This window comes from Hyla sarda, chromosome 2, assembly GCF_029499605.1.
Source record: "Hyla sarda isolate aHylSar1 chromosome 2, aHylSar1.hap1, whole genome shotgun sequence".
NCBI lineage: Eukaryota > Metazoa > Chordata > Amphibia > Anura > Hylidae > Hyla > Hyla sarda.
Window position 1 is genome coordinate 119,353,086 of NC_079190.1, and position 12,086 is coordinate 119,365,171.

The window sequence follows — 12,086 nt, forward strand, 5'->3', positions numbered from 1 at the left end:
CCAGTTGATATATCAAAAAAAAGTTTTTTTCCTGGATAACCCCTTTAACCATGGTACTACCCTTAATTCTCAGTATGTTGGGACTCCAGAGTTGATATTGCACAGAACACAGTTAAAGCGGTTATCCAGGAATAGAAAAACGGAACTGATTTCTTCTAAAAACAGTTCTCAGGTTGTGAGTGGTATTACAGCTCTGGTCTATTGAAGTGAATAGAGACAAGTTGTAATACCACAACCAACCTGAGGACAGGTGTAGTGCTGTTTGTTTTTCTATTCCTGGATATTCTCTTTAAATGAACAGGCTCATGTGAAGTACAGTATGTGTGTAATTCACCAATGTTTGTAGATTTTTTCTTATTTCATATTAAAATTGATTGAGTCAGTTATTACACTTATCAATAGAATTAACCCATTATTGAATCCCTGGTTGTGTATCAGGCTGGGTTTCAATTGCACTTACAATTGTATTTAAGTTGTTTCAGTTACATAGTTGGATGATATCTGCCGATTTTATATTTATACATATATTTTTGTTGTCATTTATTCTATTAGGTGTACACCTACATGATAACTAAGAAGAACAACTTTTATCTTTAGTTTTTGCAAACAAAAAATAATAATCTTTGCTCTTGGATGATTGAAAGCTGTGCATATATATATATATATATATATTTTTTAACATTACTGCAGTTATTGGGGTCCCACAAGTACACCTAGCAGCAGTGGGGGAAATTGTGCCCCATTGTTTGTTCAATAAGTAGCACCTCTGTTTTTTGTTTTTTTTTAACCCCTATGGTAGATACTTATATTATAGAATGTGAAAATAATGTAGCACCACTTTCCAGTTGTTTATTTGTACATCATCAGAAAGACCAGAAACTGTAACCCTAATATAGGCAATCATTTTTCAAGGAGTACTGGGAAGAATAACTCAGTTGTTACATCAGTGATAAAGTAACTATAGGCTCTTCTGTCACTGGAGTTTTAGAAGAAATTAATTTAGCAGTAAAAAGATAGAAAAATATTAGGCTATTATAACCAGGCACCCAAAATATAAAATAACAAAGGAGACTCACTTGCTGCTGCTTCCTTTGTGTCCTGGTATCGCACTCCAGTTCTGCGGTGGTGTTTCCTTCGGCATTGCCCATGGTCCCACTTACTGATCAGCAAATCACCGGCTGCACTGATGTCCTTTGTTGGCCTGCGTTAGACTCAGCAGCAGTGTGATGCCTTAAAGGAGTACTCCAGAATAGGAAAATTGTACTCCATAGTGCCAGCAGTAAAAAAATAAAGAGGTACATACCCTCCTTTGCTCCCCCAGAGCCTCCGGTAACCCACTCCGGTCTCCGCCACGATCCTCTTCCTGGTTGCCGGTGGTCGGCGAGTCATACTGCACTCAGCCAATCACCGGCCGCAGCAGGAGCTGGGGCCGAAAACGTCACACTGACATTTAGCCTATCGCCGGTCGAGTTGAGACTTCGCTGCGGCCGGTGATTGGCTGAGTGCGGTATGACTCGCCGACCACCGGCAACCAGAAAGAAGATTGCGGCGGAGACCGGAGTGTGTTACCGGAGGCAATGGATGAGCGAAGGAAGGTATGTACCTCTTTATTGTTTTTACTGTTGGCAGTATGGAGTACAATTTCCTTATTCTGGAGTACTCCTTTATGTCCAGACATTGGTCGTCGGGGCTCCATGCATCACACTGCCGTTCAACTTATTGCCGGCCGAGGCGGGACAACGGTGCAACCAACGAAGAAGAAGACACCACTGGAGAACTGAAGAGTGATGCCGGGACACCGAGAGAGTGGCGGCAGGTGAGTTCCCTTTGTTATTTTATATTCTGGGCACCTGGACATAGTGGCTTAATATATTTCTATAGAAGTCATCTCCTTTTAACTACATGAAAAGGATAGTCAGACAATATATGTAGTAGCTTTTATTGTGCACCCTGAATTGCTATTGTTTAGATCTCCGCTTGTGAGAGAAATATCACGTCTAGACCTTGACAGGACAGTTTTACTTTGATACTTTACATTAAACCTTCATACCATGCACCGTTTCATTACAGATCTTTATGAATGCTTCATAACACACTATTGGAATCAGATATTGCTACAATATTTTTATATTTTTTATAATATTGTTGACTGTTTTTTTTAATTGGTCTCGCTGTGGAATCTTGAGTTTGCCAGAGGAATATAATAATTGACCTGCCAATGAAGACTGTACAAACCAGAGTGTCAAAGCCAAGCGCTGTCGCTATCAGTGCCAAGTCATAGGTTCTGGTCATTGCTATGTTGGTAATTCATAGACTGGAAAATAAATCAACAATTTGCTACTTTGCAGGACTGTCTGTATGGACGTCCTTAGTGGGAAATTTCTGGAATCAATATGAAGAGAAAAGATACACAGCACTGTATCTTATAAAAACATCTAATTGTACTTCATTATTGTAAAGAACTTGTAGGGATATTTTACAATATAATGTAATTTAATTAAGAAGAAAACAGCAAGGTAAATAAACAAATCACCATAGGACCTACCTACGTCTTCTTGTAAACTGGCTTCTATAAAGGGGTACTCCAGTGGAAAAAAAAAAATTCAAATCAACTGGCTCCCGAAAGTTAAACAGATTAGTAAATTACTATTTAAAAATCGTAATCCTTCCAGTACTTATCAGCTGCTGCATGCTCCAGAAAAAGTTGTGTAGTTCTTTCCAGCCTGACCACAGTGCTCTCTGCGGCCACCTGTGTCTATGTCAGTAACTGTCTAGAGTAGAAGAGGTTTACTATGTGGATTTGCTTCTGCTCTGGACAGTTCCTGACACGGACAGAGGTGTCAACAGAGAGCACTGTGGTCAGACTAGAAAGAACTACATAACTTCCTCTGTAGTATATAGCAGCTGATAAGTACTGAAAGAAGTAAGATTTTTAAATAGAAGTCATTTACAAATCTGTTTAACTTTCTGGGGCCAGTTGATGTGAAAACATTTGTTTTCCACCAGAGTACCCCTTTAAGTGATATCCTAGTTTAAGAAAGTACATCAATTACCATGGAGCAGGGTATGGTGTTTGGCCTGTTTTCCTAATCAACTTCTTTCTTTGATTTATTTACTCTGTACATTTGCATTGTTGGTATTATTTGTTTTGTTTATCCCCTATTAGATTCATATCTTTCATTTAGTATTACTTTTTTTTTTTATTATTATGTTTGATGTTATAAATTGTTGACCAGATTATTGTTGAGGTGAGCTATATATATACACCAGGTGTGTGTTTTATCATGGGCTACACCAAGTCATTTCTGTATACAGTGATTTGAACTGGGTAACTTAGTGAAGGGATATTCTAATTTTACCTAGTTTTTCATGTACATCTCCTGTGAAATGACCCTGCTTTCCTCCTTTCTTTTGTATGTTGAGGATAATAGCTGTACACTCCTGATTGAATTCAGAGTGCTCAGCGGACCCGTGTTCACATTTTGCAGCATGCTCCGCCACATTTAAAGGGGTACTCTGGTGGAAAACATTTTTTAATAAATCAACAGTTGCCAGAAAGTTAAACAGATTTGTAAATTACTTCTATTTAAAAATCTTAATCCTTCCAGTACTTATCAGCTGCTGTATAATACAGAGGAAGTTCTTTTCTTTTTGAATTTCTTTTCTGTCTGTTCACAGTGCTCTCTGCTGACACCTCTGTCCATGTCTGGGACAATTCCCCATAGCAAACCTCTCCTGCTCTGGACAGTTCCTGACACGGACAGAGGTGTCAGCAGAGAGCACTGTGGACAGACAGAAAAGAAATTCAAAAAGAAAAGAACTTCCTCTGTATTATACAGCAGCTGATAAGTACTGGAAGGATTAAGATTTTTAAATAGAAGTAATTTACAAATCTAAAGATATAAATGAATAGGAGTACTCACTGGGTAAATAGCAATACAAGATGACAAAAAAATGAAATGTATAGTAGAAGTAATGGCCTACCTTCCAAGTGACGTATAGTAATGCTTTAATGTGATATGACAATATTAGTGATGCTCTGGAAAATGAATAATATACTTTAGGTCTAAATGCAATATCCTAAAAAATACTATTAAATAAGAAATGCTAGTCCAATAATATCACTTATGAAATACCTGATATATAGGATACAATGTAATACAAATAATTGGTTAAACCGCTGTGTGGAAGCACCCTATTTAAGCAGTAAGTAAGTCCTTCCTTTGGTTCAGTGGGCTCCTTTCTAGGGTACTCCAGCACTGCAATTATTGATGAGAAAAGCTCCTTATTGCCTTAAAGGTAAGTACTAATGACATCTGAACATAAAATTCCTGTTGGTAATGGGTACCTGATGTCTTTTAATCGTAATATTCTCCTCCAATGATGTTGTTGGTCTTCTAATGGGGCAGCGGGAGAGCGCTCCGGCCGGTAGCGCCTCAACCAGACTGCGTCCTCATTGTAAGTTGCTCGGTGGAGTGAGCGGTTGATAGTGACGTCACTATGGAAACACGTAAGGTCCACAAAGCTGATTGACGCATTTCGGAAATACTACGGACTTCCTTCGTCTGTGTGGATGTGTAGCCAATACTTGTAGGAGGAAACAGTCTGGACGTTAACCATTTGTTGATTCCCCTTGGTAATAATTGTTACGATTTGAAGGAGATCTAGCGATGAGGTATTGAGATGCAATGTTTTATGACAGAAAGCCGAATAGTTCCATTTCTTCATTCAGTCCAAACGGGGCCATTGATTTTAACCTCTTAAGGACCCAGGACGTATGGGTACGTCCTGGTTCCCGGTCCTGCGATATAACGTGGGGTCACACGGTGACCCCGCATCATATCGCGGCAGGCCCGGCGTCATAGTGAAGCCAGGACCCGCCTCTAATAGCGCGCGGCACTGATCGATGTGCCACGCGCTCAAAGCTGAGCCGCGTGGCTAAAAACGAAAGTGAAAGTTGCCAGTTAGCTCAGGGAGCTGTTCGGGATCGCCGCGGTATAATCGCGGCATCCCGAACAGCTGTAGCACAGGAGGAGGTCTTCTTACCTTCTCCTGTGCTGTCTGATCGCCGAATGAATGCTTCAAGCCTGAGATCCAGGCTTGAGGATTCAATCGCCGAAAACACTGATTGATCCATTCGTATGGAGATGGATCAATCAGTGTAAAAGATCAGTTAATGCAATGTTATAGCCCCCTATAGGAGCTATAATATTGCATAAGAAAAGTGTAAAAAAATCATTAACCCTTTGAATTATCCCTTCCCCTAATAAAAGTTTGAATCACCCGGCATTTCCAAGAATAAAAAAAACAGTGTAAATAATAATAAAAATAAACATCTGTGGTATCGCCGCATGCGGAAAGGTCCGAATTATAAAAATATACTGCTTTTTAAACCGCTCGTTCAATGACGTACGCGCAAAAAAATTCCAAAATCCAAAATAGCGCATTTTTGATCACTTTTTATACCACAAAAAAGTGAATAAAAGTGATCAAAAAGTCTGATCAGAACAAAAATGGTACTGCTAAAAACTTCAGATGACGGCGCAAAAGATTAGCCCTCATAGCGCCCTGAACACCGAAAAATAAAGAAGTTAGAGGGGTCAGAAGATGACCATTTTAAACGTATAAATTTTCCTGCATGTATTTATGATTTTTTTCTAAAGTGATACAAAATCAAACCTATACACGTAGGGTATCATTTTAACCGCATGGACCTACAGAATAAAGATAAGGTATCATTTTTGCCGAAAAATGTACTACGTAGAAACGGAAGCCCCCAAAACTTACAAAATAGTGTTTTTTCATCAATTTTGTCGCACATTGATTTTTTTCCTGTTTCACCGTAGATTTTTGGGTAAAATGACTAATGTCATTACAAAGTAGAATTAGTGACGCAAAAAATAAGCCATCATATAGAATTTTAGGTGAAAATATTTAAGAGTTATGATTTTTTAAAGTTAAGGAGGAAAAATTGAAAATGAAAAAACGGAAAAAGCCCTGGTCCTTAAGGGGTTAAATTAAATATCCATTTGCTTTCTGATCTAGATAATTGTGCAATATAATTGCCCCCTCGCCAATGTGGACTGATTTTTTCTAAGCCAAAAAACTGGATCCTATAGCTGATTGTTTATGGAAATGTTTATAATGCGCAGATAGGGGATGTCCCTCAAATCCTCTCCGTATATAATATGGATGTTCTTTTATTCTTGTTCCTAGTTGTCTCTTCATTCTGCCCACATATGTTTTTTCGCAGGGGCAGGTAATGGCATACATAACACCTTTTGTTTTACAATGAATATGGTTTCTAATTTAATATTTAGTTTTATCCCTCTTGCTTTCCACCTCAATTGTCGGATGGATATTATTTATGGTTTTGCAAGCACTGCAAATTTTACAGGGAAAGAAACCTTTTTTAATTTATAAAAAACTATTATTATCCTCAGCTGATTGCAGAAAAGAAATTCAAAAAGAAAAGAACTTCCTCTGTATTATACAGCAGCTGATAAGTACTGGAAGGATTAAGATTTTTAAATAGAAGTACTTTACAAATCTGTTTAACTTTCTGGCACTGGTTGATTTATAGAAAAAATTTTTTCCACCGGAGTAACCCTTTAAAAAAAAAAAACCTTTTTCTAAGAAAAACCAGGTCTTTCCAAAAGCCAGGGTTTTAAAGGAGAGATTGTTAACCAAAGCTTTATTATATTTTGCCACATTTAACTCTCATCCAATTCTTACCCTCTAGTATACTAATTTTCCCATTGAAATCCCCCAACATCCAAATGTCACAAGATAAAATTTGTTTGCCTGTCATTTTGGGCAACCTGCACGGAAACTGAGGAGAAGTGCTTTTATCTTTACATAGTTACATCTTTACATAGAGTGCATCAAGTTCAAACTATAACCTTATTTTGTCCCTCCTGTGTTGATCCAGAAAAAGGCAAAAAACCCTAATGAGGCTGATGCCAATTGCCCCATACTAGGGAAAAAAATTCCCTCTTGACTCCAAATATGGCAGTCAGAATAAATCCCTGGATCAATGTTCTGTCCCTATAAATTTTTTATCCATAACCTGTAATGTTATTACTTTCCAGAAACACGTCCAGGCCTCTTTTGAACTCTTTTATTGTGTTCACCATGACCACTTCCTTTGCTAAAGAGTTCCATTGTCTCACTGCACTTACAGTAAAGAACCCCCATCTGTGCTGGTGTAGAAACCTTCTTTCCTCTAGACGTAGAGGATGCTACTTGTTATAGATACAGTCCTGGGTATAAATAGATCATGGGAGAGATCTCTGTACTGCCCCCTGATATACTTATACATAGTTATTAGGTTGCCCCTGAGCCGTCTTTTTTCTAAACTAAATAACCCCAATTCTGATCATCTTTCTGGGTACTGTAGTCCTCCCATTCCCCATATTACTCTGGTTGCCTGTCTTTGAACCCTCTCCAGCTCCACTTTATCTTTCTTGTACATTGGTGCCCAGTACTCTACACAGTATTCCATGTGTGGTCTGACTAATGATTCGTACAGTGGTGGAATTGTGGGCATCTGTGACCCTTTTGATGCATCCCATGGCAGCAGCTACCTGACACTGGTCACTACAGGCAAATTTATAGTTAACTAAAACTCCTAATTCCTTTTCCATGTCAGTGGTTCCCAGTGTTTTACCATTTAATACATAATCCCAGCCCCGATTTTTCTTCCCCATGTGCATTACCTTTCAATTATCAGTGTTTTACCTTATCTGCCACTTCCCAGCCCAAACCTCCAACTTATCCAGATCCATTTGTAATCTATTGTGTTGACCACTTCACAGAGCTGAGTATCATCTGCAAGGATTGATACTTTACTATACAATCCCTCTACAAGGTCACTAATAAATACATAAAAAAGAGTAGGACCCAAAACTGACCCCTGTGGTACCCCACTAGTAACAGTCACCCACTTAGAGTATGGATTATTCAAATTCTGTTTTCTTTTAGTGAGAGAGTTACCCACTTACACACATTCTCTCCCAGCCCAAATATTCTCATCTTATGTACCAACTGTCATGATCGGGGGGGGGGGGGAGGGGCAGGGAGAATTTAGCCCTAAAGCTGTCCCTAAAAACAACTCATCCTGCCTACTTGCCCATCCGACCTTAACAATGGATCAAAAACTTTTAGCCGGTCCTTTCCTTCCACTAAATTACATGGGTGTCGAAGTCAACAAAATAAACAGAACTATATAAAGTCGGGAAACAAGTCAGGAACATAATTATGGACATTTATCAACGGGTTTAGTCAGGTTTTCTTTACTATAATTGTCTCAAAATTGTCGCAACTGCGACTACGCGATTTTTCGTGCGACATTTTGCCTGGAAAGCGAGAAAAGCAAGTTTTCCTAAAATTTACTATGTAGTAATAATTTTAAAATGGACTACGGGTAGTCAGGTATTTATTAACTGCGACAGTCGCAACTGCGCAAAAAAAAGTCGCAACAGCGTTAAAAATTGACTAAATTTACTCCAGCTCAAACATGGAGCAGAAAAAGCTACTACCAAAGTAAAAAAGGAAAAATTGCTTACGTGAAAGAAAATTATCAACAGGCTGAAACCAGTTGATAAATACGTCGCACATAAGCAAAAAAAAAGTAAGGAAAAAATTACTAAAAAAAAGAATACATAAGCAAACATTGATAAATGTCCCTCAATGAGAATACAATAACCAACAAACAAGGCAGGATATAGCATACTAACATTCAGAAACCAGAATCAAGATTAACAACAGATATGATAATATGAACAAGACTAGACATGAGGACAAGTTTACAGCAGACGAAACCAGGAGATGCAGGGGATGAACAGGTTAACTGAATGTCAGAACACTAAATAGGTCTGAAAATTAAGACTCAGAACAAGGAACACACTAGACACCCCACTCCAAGCAGGGAGGGACATAAATACTAAAGCCAAATAGGCTCCAAGCCAGCAGGCACTCTCCCCAGAGTGATCAGGATACTGGCCTAGGAGGAAACAAAAATCCTAAATACAAGCAAACATGGGTACAGGCACAAGACTCACTCCTAGATAGACAGATTAGCACAAGGCTCAGAACAGGGTTCTATCCTTGGAGTTGGAGGCTCAAACAAGGTCAAAACAGGAATGACAAAATGCATAGTGTTATTACAGACTAAGGCAACACAAAACAAATGCAGAATTAACATACAAGAATACTAAAACCCAAAAAATGTACTAAAACAAAGCAGGCTATAACCATGGTTAAAATGCAGGATATGTGCACAGGCAGACATAGTGAACAACATGCCAACATGGACATAATACAGGTCTAATCACCAGTACAGAACGGCACCTGAAAATGTCTTTTATATCTTCCCAGTGCTGAAGTCAGGAAAGTGAACCCATCCCAGGGAGAATGAACACAGAAATTGGTCAGACACAAACGTCTGAATACCCAAATTACATTTATTAAAATACACAGGATACATTTTCAGTTTGGTCATAGTTTGGTCATATAGAAGGAAGGGAGGATTGTAGCTTGTTTCAATCGGTCACAACAAAACATTTAAAATTTACATCTAGCTAAAATTCTCATAAAATATCTGAAATGCCTGTCAATACAGATTTCACATTGCATCATTTAGTCCTTCAGAGCTACATTCACTGTTCTGCTGGGTTCCAAGCTATATCCCCAGCAACATTCTGATTCTGTATTTGTTCTACAGATTTGCATTCCTTGGAGGGTGGCCTTAATTAGCATTGTACAGGAACCTGATAGAGAAAATCTTTTTTTAAAGTAACAAATATTGCAAAATACCCAACATATAATGTATAGCATCTATAAATGCAGGGAAGCAAAATCACTTCATTAGAGGAGCTCTTCTTATCTCTCACATGGGTTCAATTTTGCCTAAAGTATAAAGGAGTTCTCCTATAGAAATGTTTCAAATACCACCTTTGGTATCAAAGATATCAAACTGAAAGTCCAGTACAATGAACCTTAACAAAACAATGTATTTATTTTTTATTTATTTTTTCACAAATTAAGTAGTTAAAAGATACATTCACATGTATTTGCATTGCAGATTTGATACTATGCTATACAGCATCAAGTCCGCAGTGTTTTTTTACACATGAACACACCTAAAAATGGATAAACACTAAGGGATATGTTTATTAAAAAATCTTGTTTGCTAATAACAACCAGAGGTTCTGACTTGCTATGGGCAGACAAGACAGTTTTGATTTTAGACACATTTGATAAATCCCCATTAGTCTTTAGTTACAATGGATTTGCCCTTCTTAAAGATACAATCTTTAAAACTTAGTTAAGTTTGCTGTCGGTTAGGACAACAGGTTGTAAAGATAGACATGAAGTCAGATAGTCAAAGAAACACAGATATTGGTGTAGTATTATGTACAAAGCACAGGTAACCGCAGTCTCTAAACTTGAAATGTTCAGGAACTCTCGATGACCTGCTCGGTGACCTACATGAAAACGGCAACCAACTATATATATATATATACCATTTAAGTTAAGTGTTCTTTCCATACAGTGCTTTAAATAACCTGTAAACAGTATTCTATTTGTCTTGCATCCCCGCCAAGCAACCATTGTCAATCTAGCAATACTGCTGAAGCATGAATAAGAACTGTTCTACTAGGTACAGACATGTGGGGTGAGTGAGAACAGTTGTTTATTACAGAGGCTGAACACAAATTATTTCCATGGCTTGGAGTGTGGGCTGATGCTGCGGATAGATCGGGAACCAACAGAACTGGCAGACGACGGGACCTGGCTGTTTCTGGAGTTTGCTGTTTTTGACGCTGATCTTCCAGTGGACAATCTGCTGAGACGACTGACAGTGTCTGTTGGCACAAGCAATTTCTCTAGGTGTTGTTTTATTTTTTCCAAGTTTTCACTAGAAAATCTCCACTTGTTCTCTGCAGCTGTAGTAGGTTCTCTTGGATAGGTGCGTTTGCGAGCAGATTTGGATTGTGTTGGTTGGGGCAGGCAGGTGACTGGGAACGAACCAGTTGAAAGGCTGTCTGGGAATTTCTGAGCTATGACCTCCAGAAAGCATGAATAAATTCTCAAACCCTCTCTCATGCATTGTTGTTGCGGCTTTGCTGGCTATCCTCTTATCTTCATCATACAGGATAATAATTTTACTATGGGCGTTTTTATAATTTAGGATTTCTTGAGTGAATGAATTCATTGTTCTGGAAAGCATTGCAATAGGATAGTTGTATGCTCCAATAATATGGCTTTGGTTGTAAAAATCTCTGTCACGGACATCGAGGAGAAGAAACGGGCAATCTGGGTATGGCTGTTCTAAGAATCTCGGGCTAGACAGAGGATCCTTTTTACTTGTCTTCTTGGGATCCTCATCCAAGTCTAATTCTCCAACTCCAGTAATAACACTCTGCAGTGTAGATCGTGCAGAATTAACACTCTCCCCTCCGCCTATGGTGTCAATTAGTTGGATTGGACTTAAAGGGTCATTCTCATTAGTCCGGTCACTCACAAGCTCGGCATCTACTTCTGACATAACAGAACTACTCTCTTCCAGTCTTAGTAGCTCCTCACTAATGATACAGATGCCACTTGAAGTACCAGCTGCGTAAAGGTAGTAACTTTAAAGTTTATCTTTTTTATACCTGTAATTTCTCTTAATCTCTTCTATCCTTTCCAAATACTTGGTCATGCTGTTACCTGCGTCGAGCCTGGTTTTCACATGTTGGTACTTAGAATTCTGAGGGATTCTTTTCTTAAGAACCCCCGGGTCTCCCATGTGCCTCCTCGCCAACATGATCTTCTTTTTTTCAAACAGGAGCGCACAGCAATCCTCTCTACCGCCACCCGCCTCCTCCCCCGTCTACCACCTCCTCCATATAGCTTTTTAATGCTTCTTCACTACCTTCCTGTTTTAGTTGCTTAAATGCTTTTTTTTGTCATTTATTGAACCCCTTTACACTTTTATTCATCTACATTGGGTTTCTCTTGTTCCTGACTCTTTTATTCTCATACGATATGTACTTTTCATAGTGAGAATTTAAGATATTTTTAAAATTCTCCCATTTTAT

General features: G+C 38.6%; 1 pseudogene; it reads right to left on the reverse strand.

The window, feature by feature from the left end:
- Nucleotides 1-10,688: 10,688 nt before the first annotated feature.
- On the reverse strand, nucleotides 10,689-11,816 carry LOC130357716 (centrosomal protein of 41 kDa-like; annotated as a pseudogene).
- Nucleotides 11,817-12,086: the final 270 nt, after the last annotated feature.